Genomic DNA, 19422 nt, shown 5'->3' with positions numbered 1-19422 from the left:
GAAACAGGATCTCCGGCCTGGGGGAGTCCTCGGACTAAACCATGATTAGTCCGAGGCTCGACCTGCTAATCAGCCCGTGGGAAAACCAGGGCGTACATCTGCCCCCCAAGCTCCTGCTCGTGGTATATGATGTCATATATAGAAGACCACAGTAGGGGCTTTTAGACTTCCTCACAACCCTTCACACTCCACTTTTTGTGCAGGCGTCTGATACGTGGAACGTCGTGGGTGGTGACGGTACGTTTTACGAGAACCGCATTTAATGGCCTAGCCTATTGCCCAGCCGTCGTTTCATATTTCGAGTGGAAGGCCTCGGATCCCTCACTAGGGCCATCCAAAAGCCTTCTTCACGTGATCCTTCCTTTATATAAAAAGGGGGTGGCCATCCTACGCACGGACCACCCCTTCATTAAAAAATTTCCCAAATCTCTTTCCTTCTTCCTTCTCTGACTTTCAGAAGAACGAAACCCTCGACTCTACTGCCACCATTTTCCTTGTTCAAGAAGCTTAGGCGCACGAGTTTCTCCAAAGCTTTGGAAGCTACTGCACCGACGAGGCTCCTACCAACGCAACACTCTCGTTTACCATCCAGCCATATACTGTAAGTTTTCTGACCCTGTTCATTTTGAAAACATGCCACTGTAGCTTAGGTGAAATTTTTTACTGTAGCCGCATGCAAGGGTTTTCGGGGTTGCGTGGGTAGGAGGGTGACAGCCCCTTTTAGGCTAGGGCACACTTGTTGTAGGAAATCGCCTTAGAGTATGGGTTTCAAGATGCTTCTTCAGGAACAATTTCTGGTTAGGATTTTTAGGAATTTTGGGTGCAAAACCGGGTAGCTTAGGGGATACGCTTCAAAAGCGGTTTTGCAACGTTCTGCCTGTTGAAACTTCCCCCCCAAGGCAAATTTTTACTCTGAACCCCCTGACACACGAATTCCGAGTAACCTGGGATCTGTTGGGAGCATATGCGCATGTTCATTGAACCGCGTGGTTCCACTCTCCACGGTCTGGGCTTACCTTAGCTCGTGTAAATAATAATTGCTTCGTCCTTCTGCTTGGGTCGCCTTTTCTAAAGTGTTTTCTTTTGTTCGATAGGCGACCAGATGGCTCCGAAAAGGAATCTGCCTCAGAAGAACGTGGGAAGCTCAGTCTCCCTGAAGGAGAAAGGAAAGGCGGTGATGTCAAGCTCATCGATCCCTCACTTCGGGCCGGCCGTGGAGAAGCAGGTCAAGGTGGCCCCCGACGCATTCTTTGAGGCGGAGAGAATTGTCGCAAAGGTAACCGACCAGGCGAAGATCAACAAACTCTTCCTCACCCACAACATTCCACTGGGGAAAGCCTCCATGATTGCCCGACCTGCTGCAGAGGGTGAGCGGAGCTGCACGCCACTCGACGAATCGTTCGCGGCCTGGAGCGGTGAACACTTCAAGGCAGGGGCCTTCCTTCCCCTGGACCAGTACTTCGCTGATTTCCTGAATTATGTGGGGTTGGCCCCATTTCAGCTCCCCCCCAACTCCTACCGTCTGCTGGCGGGTTTGAGGTATTTATTCAAGAAGCAGGAGTGGGAGGTCCCCACTCCTGCGGATATTCTATATTTCTTCTGCCTCAAAGCCAGCCCAGACTAGCGGGGGCGAGGTGACGGGTTCTACTACTTAACCCGTTTCCATAATACGGCGGCGGTCATCGAGCTTCCAAGCCATCCAAATGACTTCAAGGACCAGTTCTTCATGTCAACTGGGTTCCGGAATTGCGAGCACCATTATTTTAACCGGCCTCGTAAGTGGTCCCTGACCTTAGCTCGCCTTTTAAGTGTTGTTTAATTTTAGCTCCTCCCGTATTCCATTCTGATTCCAACCCAACCTTGCAGCCATCTATGCGAGGACCGAGAAGTCTGCGACCCTCGGGGGTCAATATGAAACACTGGCGGGCTTGCCCCCCAGTGAAAAGGACTACCGCGCGCTCGTGACGGACGAGACGATGGTGTTCTACAAATTGATCTTCCCAAACCAGACTCTAAATCTGAAGAGGCCTTGGGGGCCGCCCCCAGCCCGCGACACCAGGCCTATCACCGTAGAGGAGGTCGCGGAAGAGGAGGACGAAACAGCTGAAGTTCCACTCGTGAGGAATAGAAAGAGGACCTTGGAGGTCGCTCAGGGGATGGACGAGGAGAGGATCCAAACCGGAGCAGCCGCGGGTCCTTCCAGCCAAGGTAACCCTTATTTGTTTAAGAATGTAGATAGGGCCACTGCAGACCCCCGACTGGTTAGGTTCAATCCTAGGCAGATTGTCCATCGTCACGGGAGGGACCCGGACCTGAATACACTCCTGCTCCATTGTGTTGACCGGCTCGTGCTGGATCACCAAGAGAGCCGGCCTAGGGGTACCGTAGTAGTAGATAACACCCTAGCTTTTAGGTCGATCCTTTTTTAGGAGTATGGGACCAACTTACGCACATGGCGATCACTTCAGAGGGGTGTTTATGCTCCGGGGTTTAGACAGTATGTAGAAGAGTCCAGGCCCGAGTCAGAACCGGACCTAGAACCCGCACCAGTTCGGGAGATAATTGTCCTAGGCTCTTCTAGCTCGGGGGGTAGGGCTCCCTTAATATTCGTATACTTTTTTGCTTTTAACCTCTGCATGATTGCTAACTTGTGATAACCATGTTTTTGTTTTTGGCAGAAGAGATGTCTCAGCCCGGGGGTAATCTGCGGGGTGTAGTCTTCGGCGGGAACCCCCCAGCAGGGCCAAGGTTGAAAAGGCTCCGAGAGTCCAAGAGTGCAGCCGGGGCCTCCACCAAATCACCGGCTAAGGAAAAGGAAAAAACCCCGCCATCCCAGGTCGAGGGGGCAATCCTCCCTGCTGCCCGAGCAGGACACATGCCCCAGCCGCCCCAGCGGTCTCCATCAGCCACCCAGGACGTGGTACTGGAGGTCGGGACTCCGGCTGTGGCAGCCCCGGACGTACGCATCCCGGTCGACCCCCAGGATCTGGGAAAGATCCCAGAAGCATTCCGGGGGACAGTGTATGAGTCGGCGAGCTATGCCGTCGGCCGCTTCTACAAGCTCAAAGAGAAGGATCTCCGGGCTATCGAAACAACGAGCCCGGTCCGAGTCATAGAGTCTTCGATGGACATGACCCTAACGGTAATCTGCCCCACTCTTTTAAAGCTTTAACACTTACATAATGCCTTGTTTTTCCACTTAGCCAACTTATCCTTCCTTTCTTGTAGGGCATTGCTGCCATACATCGAGGTATCGCCAGGACCAAGGCTCAGCTCGAGGAGATGAAGGCTGAGCGCCAGGCCGCCCTTCAGGAAGCTCAGGCGGCGAAAGATGCGCTGGCGGCTTCGAAGGCCGAGCTAGAGAGGAGCCACTCAGAGAACCGAGAACTTAAAACCTCCCTTGCCACTTCGCGAACAGATCTCGAGGCAGCGAAGACCGAGGCCCAGACCGCCCCGGAGGCCGCCTTGGAAGCCGAGCGGGCCATCTCGGAGCAGTCCATGCAGGACCTGTTCTATCACTGCTGGGCCCATAACCCGGATGCTGACTTCTCTTTTATGCCGCCGGACCTCTGGGCTTTTTTGCTGCCGAAGCTCCAAGCCCGCCTAAACAAAGAGGCACCACCCTCGGAGACTGGGGAGGCCTCTGGCGCGGCGGAGCAGGACGAGACCGCGACCTCCAAAGGACCAGCTGATGGGGCTTAGGGCACTTCTCCTTGTGCATTTTTAATTATTTTTATTTTCTTTGTAACCTTTTCATGAGGTGTTTTCACCTCGAGACGATTTACTTGGCAATCTTAACTTATATATATTTTTTTTTATATAAGCTTAGTTCATGCTAACCATTATTTATATCCCGAGCTCTTTAAGAAAGAGCCACGACCAATAAACTCAAGTTAACTTCCAAGTTTTATGACCCGGTTAAAACCAGGAACTTATTTTGAAAACTTAGTTCGTGTTAACTTTTATCCATATCCCGAGCTCTTTAAGAAGAACCACGATCAATAGATTTAAATCAACTTCTAAGTTTTATGACCCGGTTAAAACCAGGAACTTATTTTGAAAACTTAGTTCGTGTTAACTTTTATCCATATCCCGAGCTCTTTAAGAAGAACCACGATCAATAGATTTAAATCAACTTCTAAGTTTTATGACCCGGTTAAAACCAGGAACTTATTTTGAAAACTTAGTTCGTGTTGACTTTTATCCATATCCCGAGCTCTTTAAGAAGAACCACGATCAATAAATTTAAGTTAACTTCTAAGTTTTATGACCCGGTTAAAACCAGGAACTTATTTTGAAAACTTAGTTCGTGTTAATTTTTATCCATATCCCGAGATCTTTAAGAAGAACCACGATCAATAGATTTAAGTTAACTTCTAAGTTTTATGACCCGGTTAAAACCAGGAACTTATTTTGAAAACTTAGTTCGTGTTAACTTTTATCCATATCCCGAGCTCTTTAAGAAGAACCACGATCAATAGATTTAAATCAACTTCTAAGTTTTATGACCCGGTTAAAACCAGGAACTTATTTTGAAAACTTAGTTCGTGTTAACTTTTATCCATATCCCGAGCTCTTTAAGAAGAACCACGATCAATAGATTTAAATCAACTTCTAAGTTTTATGACCCGGTTAAAACCAGGAACTTATTTTGAAAACTTAGTTTGCGTTAACTTTTATCCATAGATAAGAGTCAACATCTAAGTCGTTAAGGAGACCTGGTTATATCCAGGTACCATATGCCCCCCAAGTAACTGGGAAAGGGTCTTTCGTGGTTACTTTAAAATCACACTTGCAAATAAAAAGAAACATTTGATTCTTATTTATACATAGAAAGTGGCCTTTCAGGCCTTACAAGTGGATCATTGATAGTATTTCTTTAAGTGGATGGCATTCCAAGTCCGCGGGATCGCCCCTCCATCAAGTCGAGCTAACTTATAAGTTCCCTCCTTGATGACTTCGATGACCTGGTATGGTCCTTCCCAGTTTGGTCCCAAAACTCCATCCTTGGGATCTTTTCCGGCCAGGAAGACTCTTCTTAGGACCAAGTCGCCTACGCTAAAGGTACGTTTTTTGACCTTAGTGTTGAAGTAGCGAGTGATCTTTTGCTGATAATGGGCGAGTTGGAGTTGCGAATCCTCCCGCCTTTCATCAACTAGGTCTAGGGAATGGCATAGGAGTTCGTGGTTCCGATCTTGGTCGTAGGACTGGACTCTATGCGACAGAACTTTAACCTCCACGGGGAGGACTGCTTCACTCCCAAAGGTTAGGGAGAAAGGAGTGTGACCCGTGGGGGTCCGATGCGAGGTCCGGTATGCCCACAGAACCTGGGGGAGCTGGTCTGGCCAGACCCCCTTTGCCTCATCTAGCCTCTTCTTGAGGCTTGCCTTTAGAGTTTTGTTCACAGCCTCGACCTGGCCGTTCGCCTGGGGATAGGCCACGGACGAGAAGCTTTTCACAATTCCGTGCCTTTCACAAAATTCGGTGAATAGGTCGCTGTCAAATTGGGTGCCGTTGTCGGAGACGATCTTCTTAGGTAGGCCAAATCGACAGATGATGCTTTTCACCACAAAGTCGAGTACTTTCTTCGACGTTATTGTCGTCAATGGCTCTGCTTCGGCCCACTTGGTGAAGTAGTCAATGGCTACCACGGCGTAACGGACCCCGCCCTTTCCGGTGGGCAGGGCGCCCACTAGATCTATTCCCCAAATGACAAATGGCCAAGGAGCCGAGATCATTTTTAGCTCGACCGGAGGAGCTCGGGCAACCACAGCGAATCGCTGACACTTGTCGCACCTTTTCACATACGAGATCGAGTCTTTGGACAGAGTCGGCCAATAATAACCTTGCCTGAGAACCTTTAAGGCCAGGCTTTGTCCCCCAGTGTGGTCTCCGCAGAATCCTTCGTGAACTTCATGCAAGATGGCCTTCGCTTCACTTGGAAGAACGCACCAGAGGAGAGGTAGGGAGTGCCCACGTCGGTACAACACTCCTTCGACTAGCGTATATCTAGGAGCTTGATAATGGACTCGCCGTGCATCGTTATGTTCTTCGAGTAACCTGCCCTCGACGAGATACTCAAGAATGGGAGTCATCCAGGTCGGCCTAATATCAATCATCTCGATCTCTGCTCGATCTCCTTCTATACTTGGTTTTTCCAAGAATTCTATTTGCACCAACCCTAGGGTTTCTGTCTCTCCTGAGGTGGCGAGTTTGGCGAGAGCATCTGCGTTGGCGTTCTGCTCCCGAGGTATTTGTTCGATCGACCCTCGCCCAAATGCGGACAGCTCGGCTTTTACTTTTGCCAAATAGGCAGCCATCTTGGGTCCCCGCGCCTGATACTCTCCCAGAACCTGGTTCACTACGAGCTGGGAGTCACTGAAGCACTGGACGGAGCTCGGCTTTAGCTCACTAGCTACCCTCAGCCCAGCCAACAAAGCCTCGTACTCTGCCTCGTTGTTAGACGCCTTGAACCCGAACCTTAGCGCCGAGTGGAATCTATGTCCCTCGGGGGATATCAGAATGATTCCGGCCCCGGAGCCGTTCTCGTTAGATGAACCATCAATGAATATCTTCCACGACGAACGTGGGGAGGCGACATGAGGCAATCCTTCTGATGGATTCTCCTGGAATCCTGTGCACTCCGCCACGAAGTCGGCCAAGACCTGACTTTTTATGGCAGTCCGTGGAGTATAGAAAATCTCGAACTGACTGAGTTCGACCGCCCATTTTAACAAACGTCCCGATGCTTCAAGCTTTTGCAAAACTTGCCTTAAAGGCTGATCGGTCATGACGTGTACAGGGTGGGACTGGAAGTACGGCCTGAGCTTTCGCGAGGCCGTGATTAGGCAGAACGCCAGTTTTTCCATCATGGGGTATCTTGATTCTGCTCCGAGGAGTCTCTTGCTGATGTAATAGACTGGCTTTTGAACTTGGTCCTCTTCTCGTACTAGCACGGCGCTAGCTGCATCCTCAGTGATGGCTATGTAGAGGAAAAGAGGTTCTCCTGCCCTGGGCTTGGACAGCACGGGCGGTTCAGCCAGATGCGCCTTCAGGTCGAGGAATGCGCTTTCGCATTCTACTGTCCACTCAAACTTCTTGTTTCCCTGGAGCAGGTTGTAGAAGGGCAAACACTTGTCGGTTGATTTGGAAATGAACCGGTTTAGTGCCGCCACCCTTCCAGTGAGGCCTTGGACGTCTTTCCGCGACCTGGGGGAAGGAAGCTCGAGCAATGACCTGATTTTGTCGGGGTTTGCCTCGATTCCTCGGGTATTGACTATGAACCCCAGGAATTTCCCTGATGCGACACCAAACGTGCATTTCTGAGGATTGAGCCTCATGCCGTATTCCCGTAGTATTTTAAAACATTCTTCCAGGTCAGAAACATGGTTGTCGGCAGTCTTTGATTTGACAAGCATGTCATCAACATACACCTCCACGTTCTTTCTGATCTGGTCCGTGAACATCCTGTTTACTAGCCTCTGATAGGTAGCTCCGGCATTCTTTAGACCAAATGGCATGACCTTATAGCAATAGACATTAGTCGGGGTCATGAAGCTGGTATGTTCCTGATCTGCCGGATTCATCGCGATCTGATTGTAGCCTGAGTAAGCGTCCATGAAGGACATGAGCTCGTGCCCCACCGTGGCATCCACCAGCTGATCGATCCTTGGCAATGGAAAGCAATCCTTGGGGCAGGCTTTATTCAGGTCGGAGAAGTCAATACAGGTCCGCCACTTCCCGTTGGGCTTTGGAACCAGCACGGGATTAGCGACCCAAATTGGAAATTTGGCTTCGCAGATAAAGCCGCACTTTTTGAGCCGGGCCACTTCTTCTTCTAGGGCTTCGGCTCGGGTCGTTCCTAAACGCCTCTGCTTTTGGGATTTGGCAGGAACACTTTTATCCAGGTGGAGTGTGTGCATGATGACACTCGGGCTGATCCCTATCATGTCCTCGTGCGACCATGCGAACACGTCCAAGTTTTTCTGCAGAAAAGTAGTCAGCTCCGCTTTTCTTTGGTCACAGAGGTTCTTCCCAAGCTTAACCGTCCGTGACGGGTTTTGTTTATCAATGTTCACCTCCTCGAGCTCTTCAATAGCCTGGAGCTTGGATCTGTCCTCGCTTACACGGGGGTCAATGTCCTCATTTAGGGCGAGCTTTTCCTCTTCGGAAATCTGAGGTTTTTCAATCTCGGGAGCCGCCTTGGGTCCCTGAGATTCCTCTTCGCCCTGAATGGCCATTGCCAGCTGCTCGGGTTTAGATTTTCCCTTCATGGAAATGCTGTAGCATTCCCTGGCAGTGAGCTGGTCACCCTTGATAGTACAAACTCCTGCTGAAGTAGGGAACTTCATGGCGAGGTGTCGGATGGAAGTGATAGCCTCGAAAGCTATGAGCGTAGGTCGGCCCAAAATGGCATTGTAGGCAACGGAGCAGTCAATGACCACGAACTCGAGTAGTTTGGATACTGTCCGAGATTCTTCTCCTAAGGTGATCACCAGCTCGATCATCCCTGTTGCTGCTGATCCTTCCCCCGAAAAGCCATATAGCATCATCGAGGTTGCCTTTAGCTCGGCGACAGTCAGATCTATCTTTTCTACGGTGGATCGGAATAGGAGGTTCACCGAGCTCCCATTGTCCACCAACACTCTCCTCACCTTCCGGTTGGCGAGCTGGACTGCTACGACCAAGGGATCGTTATGAGGGAATTGGACATGGCCTGCGTCTTCCTCCGTGAAAGTTATCGGTTGTTTCTCTAACCGTTGCTGTTTTGACTGACGTTGCTCCAGGACGAACTCCGCTCCGTTGTGGGCCTTTAACTCATTCACATATCTCTTCTGGGCGCCTCTACTCGTGCTAGCCATATACGGTCCTCCAGAGATGGTGGATATCTCTCCCTCGATCACGGGAGGAGGGACGTCCTGATCTACCCGAGGCCCGGGCTGACTGGCTGGGACTTCTGGAGTTGGTCGACCCGCTGGGACCCTGTTTCGCGAATATTGCGCCAAGGGGCCTGCTCGGATGAGAGTCTCGATTTCATCTTTTAGATGCCTGCATTCGTCTGTATTGTGGCCGACGTCGTTATGGAAATGGCAAAACTTTGAAGTATCTCTCTTTCCCTTGTGGTGTTTCAATGGTTCCGGCCTCTTCCAGGGGACCCGAGCAGCGTTGGCCAGGAAAATATTTTCCCTGGACTGGGTGAGCTCGGTATATGTTGTGAACACGGGCTTGAATTTATCCACAGACTTATTCTTCTTTTGGCCGTGATGGCTGTTTTCACCATTCCCCTTTCTTTTGCCACCACCGGGCTGGTTGTTCTGCGCGACGTCGGGAATCGCCACTACGATCTCCGTCCCCGCTCCAGCGGGCTTCTCGGGAACCTGGGCGGTCCCCGCGGCGGAAGCTTCAACTTCTTCTAAGTTTATCCACTCTTGGGCTCTGTTAAGAAATTCGTTAACCGAGCTGACTCCCTTCCTCTGAATATCTTTCCACAGGTCTCCCCCGACCAGGATTCCGGTTCTCATGGCCATGAGCTTAGAGCTATCGTCAGCGTCTCGGGCTCGAGCAGAAACATTCGCGAATCTGCTCAAGTAGGCTTTCAGCGTCTCACCGGGCTGCTGTCTCACGTTAGCTAGGGAGTCGGCCTGGACTCGGGCGGCCTGGGAGGCGCGGAATGCCCTTTTGAAGTCAGCTGAAAAAGTCTTCCAGGAGCTGATTGACTGTCTTTTACTTTGCTTGAACCACTGCCTGGCAGGTTCGATCAGTGTGGAAGGGAATATCAAGCAACGCAGCTCCGGGCCAATGTTATGAGCCATCATTAGGGTGTTGAACATCCCCAAATGATCCGACAGGTCCCCGTCCCCGTTGAACTTTGACAAATGGGGCATACGGAAACCAGACGGGTATGTCGTCGCTGCTATATTGGGGGCGAAGAGTTCCATTTCGTCGCCCGAATCATACTCGTCTTTTTCTTTTTCTGTTAGGAGCTTCCTCATCAGCTCCTCCATCTGAGTTAGACGCTCGAGGGTTTGGTCCTGAGATCCTGGGTTATTTCGGGGCTGTTCCACAGCTCCGGACCCGTTGTACATATTAGGTGGGTTGTTGCCCCTCCTATCTTGAGATAGGTTATTTGGGACATTCCCTCCGTTACGTACTTCGGATCAGACTCCCTCCGAGCGGGCCTGACTACCATCCCTAGCCCTGTCCTCCCTGTGAGAGTTGAGGCGATCTCGAAGGTCGCCTCCCTGGGTGGTCTGGTGGCTCTGTGCCGAACTCAGTCGCTGACGCAGGTCTCCTCCGGAGAGGTCACTCCGGTGGCTACCGGTCCAGTGGCTCCTGCTGGATAGGCTTGGAGTTCGTCTTTGGTGGTTACGATCTGATCCTTCCCCTGGCACCCTGCTGCACCAGGAAGGCCCAGCCGACGGCGGGTCTCTCCTACTACTCCCGTAGGCCGGGATGTCTCGAACGGGCTGAGGAGATGGGTATCTAATTGGAGAAGGAGGATGCCTGACTGGGGAGGCGATCCTAGTCCCGTCCGGACGGATTAAATTTGGCAGGGGTCTTTCGGCCCTGCCAGCTTGCTGGTCCCGCGCTGGGCGAGCTGGACGAGGCGCAAGACGGTCTTCTGGGATGGACTGGCGCTGCTGGCCCGCCCCGGATCTCCTTCGGGAGTTTCCTCGAGCTCTCCTGGGCGCCCTTGAGGAAGGTTGAGAGCTAGGGGTTGACGTCCTAACCGAACAGCGGTATTGCTGTTGTCCGGTTCTAGGCATTTCCCTGAAGTTTGCCTCTTGGGGGTGTGATGAAGGGGTAGAGTTGGCTGCAGGAAGTCTATCCGAACGGCTACGTCTGGACCGATTACTCCGGCGAGACTTAGGAGCCTCACCTTGCCTCTCTCCAACGTTAACGTTGGTTGTGAGAGGGGGTAGTCGGTTCAGAATATCCTGGAATTTCTAACCAGCTGCTGCTAACTGGCTCCTCAACTGAGCACTCTCCATCTCCACCGCAGTATAATAACATGGATTCGGATTAGGTGGCCGGGGCGCTGAACTACCAGTGTCGTCTTGGCCCGCCAGCTGCTTTTCTGGCCTCTGCTGGACTTCAGGAATTTGCTCATCAGGGATGGCAACATGGTGGGCCTCCTGCCCATCATGCTGTTCTGTTTCGTTTCCATGTCTGGATCGAGTGGTCACCATAGTTGGATGTTTTTGGTAGCACTAATCGAACTTGCTCTCAATGAAAGCACCAAACTGTTGACGCGGTTCTTCGCCAACAGGTAATTAAGAGAAGAAGAGAAAGGGATTAGTGCTGAAAGTAGAACCGTCACAGATATGAAATCTTAGAGAATGAACTAGGTGACTCAAGACACGTTTTTAAGTGGTTCAAAGGTTAAAATCCTTCTACTCCACTAGTCAATATTATTGATCTATTATGGGTATTTGGTTACAAAGTATATTGATAAGCGTACAAAATATACGCTTATTGATAACATTTTCAGATTGATTTGGTTGTTTTTCTCAAGAGAAAGTTTCTATTTAATCTGTTTGGTGAACTTGTACAGTTTGTCGTTATAATTCTGATTTGTTCGAGAATTTGGATAAATGTTGGTTTTAGTAGCCGAAAATTGGCCAATATGTGGAAATATGGTACAGGCGATATATCGCCTGCCTTGGGCGATATATCAGCATAAGAAGGAATTCCAAATTTTGTCTTTGCAGAAACGACATCAGAAACTCGCGTTTTCATCGAGAAAATTCACCAGGCGATATATCGCAGCATCATAGGCGATATATCCGCACGAGGGCATTTTTGGAAATTTTCATGGAAATTCGTAGGTTTTTGGAGATTTTTGTAAAAAGAATAAAAGGAAGATCGGAAGGGACAGAGAGGGGGGAAGCATTCTGATGGCAAAGGGAAAGAAACAGAGAAGAATCCATGTTTATTTCGTTTGTGTTTATTTTTATGTTTTTGAATTTTAGATTGGATGATGAAGTTTAATATTATGAACTAAATTCGTATTTAGAGTATTTTAATGTAGTCACTGGATATTCTATTCGTCTTTAATGCAATTTCTATGAATCTTTGAATTTATGGTTATCTATTGTTCTTATGTTTAATGCTTGTAATTGATTGGCCATCTGTTGCATGATTATTGGTTTTAATTCAATATCTGAAAAGTGAGAATTGGAATAGCTTTAGACAATAGACATAGATTTCAATTTAGAACGAAAGTATCAAATTGGTTTGTGTAGCAATTAGGTTTTTGTTCTTAATGCGGTTTATGTGTAGAATTTATCACAGACATGTAGAAAATTCGCAGGTAAACTGAATATTTTATATCTTGAGAGAGAATAGAATTGTCATTAGTAAACTTGCTATAACCATAAATCACAGAAACATATTAGTTGTATTATTGATTGAATAGAATTGAAGGTTGATGAAATTAGAATACTCTAATCTTTCGCTTATATTAAATTTCGTTAATTCAATTGTGCTTTCTTAGTTTATTGTTCATTGTTAATTGTCATAAAAATTTCATTAGTCAAATAGAAATAAAAGTTTGCTATTGGTAATTATTAGATCAATTCCCTGACGGAACGATAATATATTTCCACTACTATTACTTGTTTATTCGATTGCGTATACTTGCGCAGTAGTAAAAATTCGCAACATATATATCTCTCCAGAGACTATTTTTTCCAACCCCTATCAACTCCCAAGGTCCCCATATTTATAGGAGAAGGCACCTGGAAGTTGGTAGGAGGTCATCCCGTGACCTTACCATTTGTCATATCAACTCTGTAACATTTATGATTAATTCCTAAACCTGACACATAAGTGTGGTCTAATCAGTATGTAAGGAGATAATGGACCGCACGACCCAACCCAGCCGTGGGTGTCTGAATGCGCACGTTCCTGCTGCGTGTCCGAGAAGTCAGGGGGATATCGGACACGTGATGTCAGATATATGCACGTTTATCTTGCGTGTGTTGACTTTACAAAGGGTCAGCGATCCATGGCCAGCTCGTACCACGAGGTGCTTCCCTGAACCGGCCTTCAGCCTTCAGGCCTTTTGATGCCTTCCTCCAGTCTTGGGGGCCCTTGGTGAGCCTTTGAGGATCTCCAGCCTTCAGGCCTTCTGATCCCTCGAGCTAAGAAGGTACGATCTGGAAACAAGATCTCCGGCCTGGGGGAGTCCTCGGACTAAACCATGATTAGTCCGAGGCTCGACCTGCTAATCAGCCCGTGGGAAAACCAGGGCGTACATAAGAAATAACATGTCTTTATTAAAAATGTAAAATAAAATGTGATATGGTATGGGATCTCATTGTTTACAAAACATAAAACATAGCTTTAAAAACAAGTTAAAAAAAAGTAGAATGCAAAATTACAAAAGAGACATTTTAAAAGACTAAAATAAACGTCATCCTCGATCGACACGCAACCCATCAATTCCATTCATCCTCAACACACATGCCATGCTACCAAGAATCATTCCACCTCCATAATAATTATCCTGCATCACACTAAAATAAAGGAATGAGCCTAATGCCCAGCAAGGAAAATGTACTAAAAACAAAACTTACACCGTAAACATAAGCATAAGACTACATCAAATACTATAAAAGAACATAAGACTATATAAACATATATCATATATCATAAGCATACACTATAAAAAATATGGCTACAAAAACATCTATTACAATGGCCATCATACATCTTGGGGCTTGCTAGCTAGGCAATCATATGCCCATAATTCTACAGGGCTAGTTATCTAAACAAGTCATATAAATTTATGGGGCTTGTTATCTAAAAAAATCATATGCCCAAGGAATATACTATTGGGACTTGCTATCTAAACAAGTTATTTGTTATCTAAACAAATTATATGCTTGTTATCTAAACAAAACATATACCCAAGAACTAAAACATATCATACATATACATACCATAGCATAAACATATAACATATCATATCATAACATAACATAACATATAAGCATATATAATCTATCCTATTTTCCTTACCAACACCGGGATATAAGAACAAGGACGAGATTTGGAACACTCCTAAAACCAACAATACAAATGGTGAGTATTTCTAAAGAATAAAGAATGAATGTGGTAACTAAACCATCAAGAAGAAACTTACCAAGAAAGAACTTAAGTTTCAATAACCTAATCAAGAACCAATAACGATAGTTAGGATCTGAATAAAAGGAACTAAAGAAAACTAAAGAGTTTTAAAGAATTAGACTTAAAGAATAGGAGTATCTTAGTTGACCTTATGGATTGGTCTAACTCCAATACTGAAATACACTAAACCTCACTTCCCAAGTATTTTATAAAGCTTAAGAATGGCAAAGTTTTTTCACAACCCAAGTGTTTATCATTCTATGGTAGTATTAGCACCTTGGAGTCTGATCACAGCTAAAGAGTGAGGAGAAGGGCTGGGTTCTAAGTCCTATTTATAGAGTTCTAGGAATAAAAACCTTCTTTTTGGCTTTGAATAAAAATAATGAATTTAATTGAAAATATTTTAATATTCGCCAGTCAAAGGCTTAGGACTTGGTCAAATCATTCAGACGTAGGTCTAATGAGTCAAACTTGTTTTAAAAATTAAAAATTAAAAAAATAGAATCCTAACTTCTAACTTCCTAAATCTCGTAACTCTAAACTCACCTGTAGTAAAATCAACATAACTGGAGCTGTAGAACTACGATTTAGACCATCTTTATACCGTTAGAAAGATAATTCAATTATCTACAACTTTCTAAAAATACTATATTTCAAAATTCATAACATAATTGGGTCAAAAATAGGTCGAAAGTTACAGTATCCTAAAGTTACGAAAAATCTATTTAATTATCTAAATAACAACCTAATCCACAAATAAACAAGATTGTGACAAATGTCATGCTCCTAATAAACCTGCACACGACAAGTGTCATGATCTTATTAATTCTATCTAAACCTTATAGTATAATAAATAACATATTTATAATCAACTATATTAATCAAACCTTTTGTTATAATTAATATTCTTAACTATAGGTTAAACTTATAAAATCTATAAGTGTTGCTACGAGTGTTCAACTAAGTCCCGACTTGAACCAAAATCCACAGTAACTATCATACTATAACTACTACTACTACTACTACTATCTAATTTGCTAAGTAGAGTTTTGAGACTCTACAGTCTACAAGGGTGGTGTTCTAAACCCTGTAGGCTACACCGATTCAGATTTTCAAACTGATGTCGATGATAGTAAGTCTACTTCTGGAATGGTGTTTACTCTTGGGGGTGGAGCTGTGATATGGAGAAGCGTAAAGTAGTCTGCGATCTTAGATTCCACCACGGAGGCTAAGTACATAGCTGCGTTTGAAACAGATAAGGAAATAGTCTGGCTAAAGAAGTTTTATTCAGATCTTGGTGTTATTCTGGATATGGATAAACCGCTTATGTTGTTTTTTGACAACACAGGAACGATAGCCAACTCAAAATAACCTCGAAGTCACAAGAGGAGTAAGCATATAGAAAGGAAGTATCACATAATTTGAGAATATGTGGCAATGGGAGATGTGAAGGTTATGAAGATTGCATCTGAAGACAATCTTGCAGATCTGTTTACTAAGATACTACCCGAAGCTACATTTGATAAGCATATCAAGGAAATGAAATTAGTAAAATTAAGGCATTAGTTTCAATTAGTGCAAGTGGGAGTTTGTTGGGGTTTTATGCCCTAATTAAAACTCAATTTTTTTGTAATCTCATTTTATTATCAATAAAATAATAGAAATCATTTTTGGCTTGGTCAATCACTTTGCTCAAATATTTTATTTTCATGATTATATGTTTAATATAAACTTATATTAAATCTCGATCATATAGCTAATCATATTTATAGTGACGTAATCTCAGTGGAATATAAATATGATTATATGTTAAAAAATAAGTTAGTCCTAAGATTATTCAGTGCACATGATTTACACTGACTTGTGATAACTCTACAAAATAGAGTTATTTTACTGCTTTTTATGTGTTAATTGTTTGCTTAATTCTTGAGTTTTTAATTAATTTATTAAGTTTTTAAGTAATTTTGAATTTATTAGTCTTATTTTAATTTTATATATTTTTGTGTGTTTTTATAGTTATTTTGTTGTAAAATGTTGTAATTAATTATTTGAATTATTGTTGTATAGTTTGAGGTAAAAAATGTTGTATTATTGAACTTAAATATTAAATATAAATTAAGTTATAATTAATATTTTTAAAGAATTAACTTGATTTATTTTATAGTTGAAAATATTTTATTATGATTTATTTTGTAGGAAAATTGTTATTTTTGAGAGAAAAGAAGGAAAAAATGGTATTTACCTTCAGCAGCCCAGGCCCAGCCCAAGCCCAAGCGAAAGCCCAGCACCTGCCTCCCCAAGCTTCCTCTTCTCAACACCTTGGGCCCACGCCTGATGCTCTAGCCCACCAACAATCCATTCAGCCATCAGCTTCAGCAATCCACGCCAGGCCCTTTGTCCCTGCTGCCTCCCGAAGTCATCTTCTTATTCTTTTTGGTCATTTTTCTATGAGTTTTTAGAGGAAAATTGTGGGGGTTTCTCCTCTAAATTTTCCTATTTATGTTTGTAATTTTTAGTTTGTATTTGCTATTTTAGTTATGATTTTCTAATCTTTTTAAGATTATTAAGGTGATGATGAAACAATATGTAACTAGATAGTGTTTATTTTGTATGTTGATTTCCCATTTTGTGCAATAAAGTTTATGGATTTTCTTCTTCAAATATTTTCTTTCATCTTAAATATCATGTATTTTGGATTATTAGCTCATATTTACACTTTGTTCTTCATTAGTGCAAAAATATAATATTCTTTGTGTAAGATGTGTCATTAAATTGTACACATCCAATGCTTAGAACAAAAATATTATGTTTTGCCTTATAAATAATGTTAATTGATTTATTTGTTATTTCATTAGATTGATTTACACTAAATGCTTTGAAATTATAATTTTAAAAGTGAAGATCAATCCTATATTTTTATAAAAACTTGTGCTTAAATAGAATATCTAATTTGAATAAGTGATGGTTTGATTAATTTCTACTATTACTAAAATTTGGGAATCAATGTACTTATAAATATTATTGAACTTATATTTTGTGGATTCTATTATCTTAATAATATTTCTTTTACCATCTTGTTTACAATTATTAATTTAGTTATATATATTGTCTTTAATATCTTTATTATTATATTTTATTTTATTTTTATTGTTACAAATTTTCATCAATCTTTGGAGCTAGGTTATAATTTATTAATTATGGTTTAAAAGAGTTTTCTTTTCGATTTTAGACAACTCCTTTGGGTTCGATCTCGTGCTTACACGAACACTATATTCCATATACGATTCGTGCGCTTGCGAGTATAAATTTTTAAAACATACCCATTTTGGGTCCATCAACTTGCCAATCTACAATATAATCTACTTACACATTGTAGTGTTATGTTCTTTCTAGAACATTAGAAAAGTTGATAAGATCAGATATATTTGTTATATCGGACAGGACCGATATTGACAATAGATAAGATATGTAAACATACTGCTATTTTCTATTCTAGTCATATTATATAGTTGACCATCGATCAATTCAATCTCAATTCTGAGTTGTTAGTATTCTAACTGATTGTATTATTTGAGTTCTTTGACTTGTTCGTTACCAGCTTATCCTACAGACTAGCCCATACTTATATCTTGGGAACTCGGTAGTACAATTGAGTGGGAGTATTAATCATAGATATGGACATCTATAGCTTCCGATGAAGAAATAAAATGATGGTTTCCTTTTGTTGGGATTTTATGCCCTAATTAAAACCCATTTTTTTTGTAATCTCATTTATTATCAATAAAAGAATAGCGATCATTTTTGACTTGGTCAATCACTTCGCTCACATGTTTTATTCTCATGATTTTTTTTTTAATATAAACTTCTATTAAATCCCAAACATATAGCTAATCATATTATTAGTGGCGTAATCACAGTGGAATATAAATATGATTATATGTTCAAACATAAGTTAGTCCTAAGATTAGTCAGTGCACAAGATTTACACTGACTTGTCAATCTATGATATGATCAACTTACACATTGTAGTGTTATGTTATTTCCAGAACATTAGCAAAGTAGATAAGATCGGATGTATTTGCTACATCAGACTGGATCGATATTGACACTAGATAAGATAAGTAAACATACCATTATTATCTATTATAGTCATATCATATAGTTGACCATAGGTCAAATCAGTCTTAATTCTGAGTGGTTAGTATTCTAACTAATTGTATTATTTGAGTTCGTTGACTTGTTCGTTACGTGCTTACCCTACGGACTTGCCCATACTTACATCTTCGGAACTCAGTAGTATAATTGAGTGAGATTGTTAATCATAGATATGAACATCCGTAGCTTTTGATGAAGAAGTAAAATGATGGTTTCCTTTTAGTTTGGTAAATGTGCTAAATGATAGAGATCTCTTTTCAGTAACTGATATTAGTTTACTGAAATATCATTTACAAAGAACTAAGTGTTTTAAGGATAAAATACAATGAGGGGTAAAACAATATTTTTAGTCCCATCTCATTGTAGATCGTCTATAGAGGATTGAGTAATAATTATGGTTGTAACAATGGATCAAGAGAGCAATTTTGAGTCTTTAGTGGAATCATGATGAATTAATAAATTAGTAAATTTATTTGTTAAATTTATGATAACTTATTGGAACTTGATTTCATGGGCCCATGGTCCCTACAGTACATTGGATAAAGACATCTAGATAGTCTCAATTAATTGTTTTAATTATCAATTAGAATTATTAATGTTGACCAGGTCAATTTTGGATAGTTTCACAGAATTATGCAATTTAAAGAAGAAAAGAAATTTTAGAGAAAATTTATTAATTAAGACAAATTGGTGTCTAAATTAATAAATATATTTAAATCTAGGTTCAAATTATAAATAATTAATTTTATAAATGATTTAAATAATTATTTAATTGATTAATCAATAGAAAATAATACGGCTTTGATTTTAAGTCCAACATGCTTATAATTAAATGAGAAATTTCACTGGCGTAAAGTTCATGGGAATTTTGACTTAATGGCTGATATTACCTATTATTTTATTAATTAAATAAGTAACCTAATTGATCCTATAAAATGAATGCTAAGTGAGAGTTGAAAAATGTGAATAAGAGGAGATCTTGAGATGATCATGTATTGAGAATTGCCCACTCTGTCTTGGTGATTCTATAACGATACTTTGGAAGGCTGTGAAAAAAATTTGAAGATCGGTTCAGTTTCTTGGTGATACCCTACGACAAAAAGGATACAAGGGTTAGAGAAACTGAAGGAAAGA

The sequence above is a fragment of the Humulus lupulus genome, chromosome 2, assembly GCF_963169125.1.
Source record: "Humulus lupulus chromosome 2, drHumLupu1.1, whole genome shotgun sequence".
In the NCBI taxonomy this organism is placed as follows: Eukaryota; Viridiplantae; Streptophyta; class Magnoliopsida; order Rosales; family Cannabaceae; genus Humulus; species Humulus lupulus.
The sequence above is the reverse complement of the archived record's forward strand: the minus strand, read 5'-3'. Positions refer to the sequence as shown.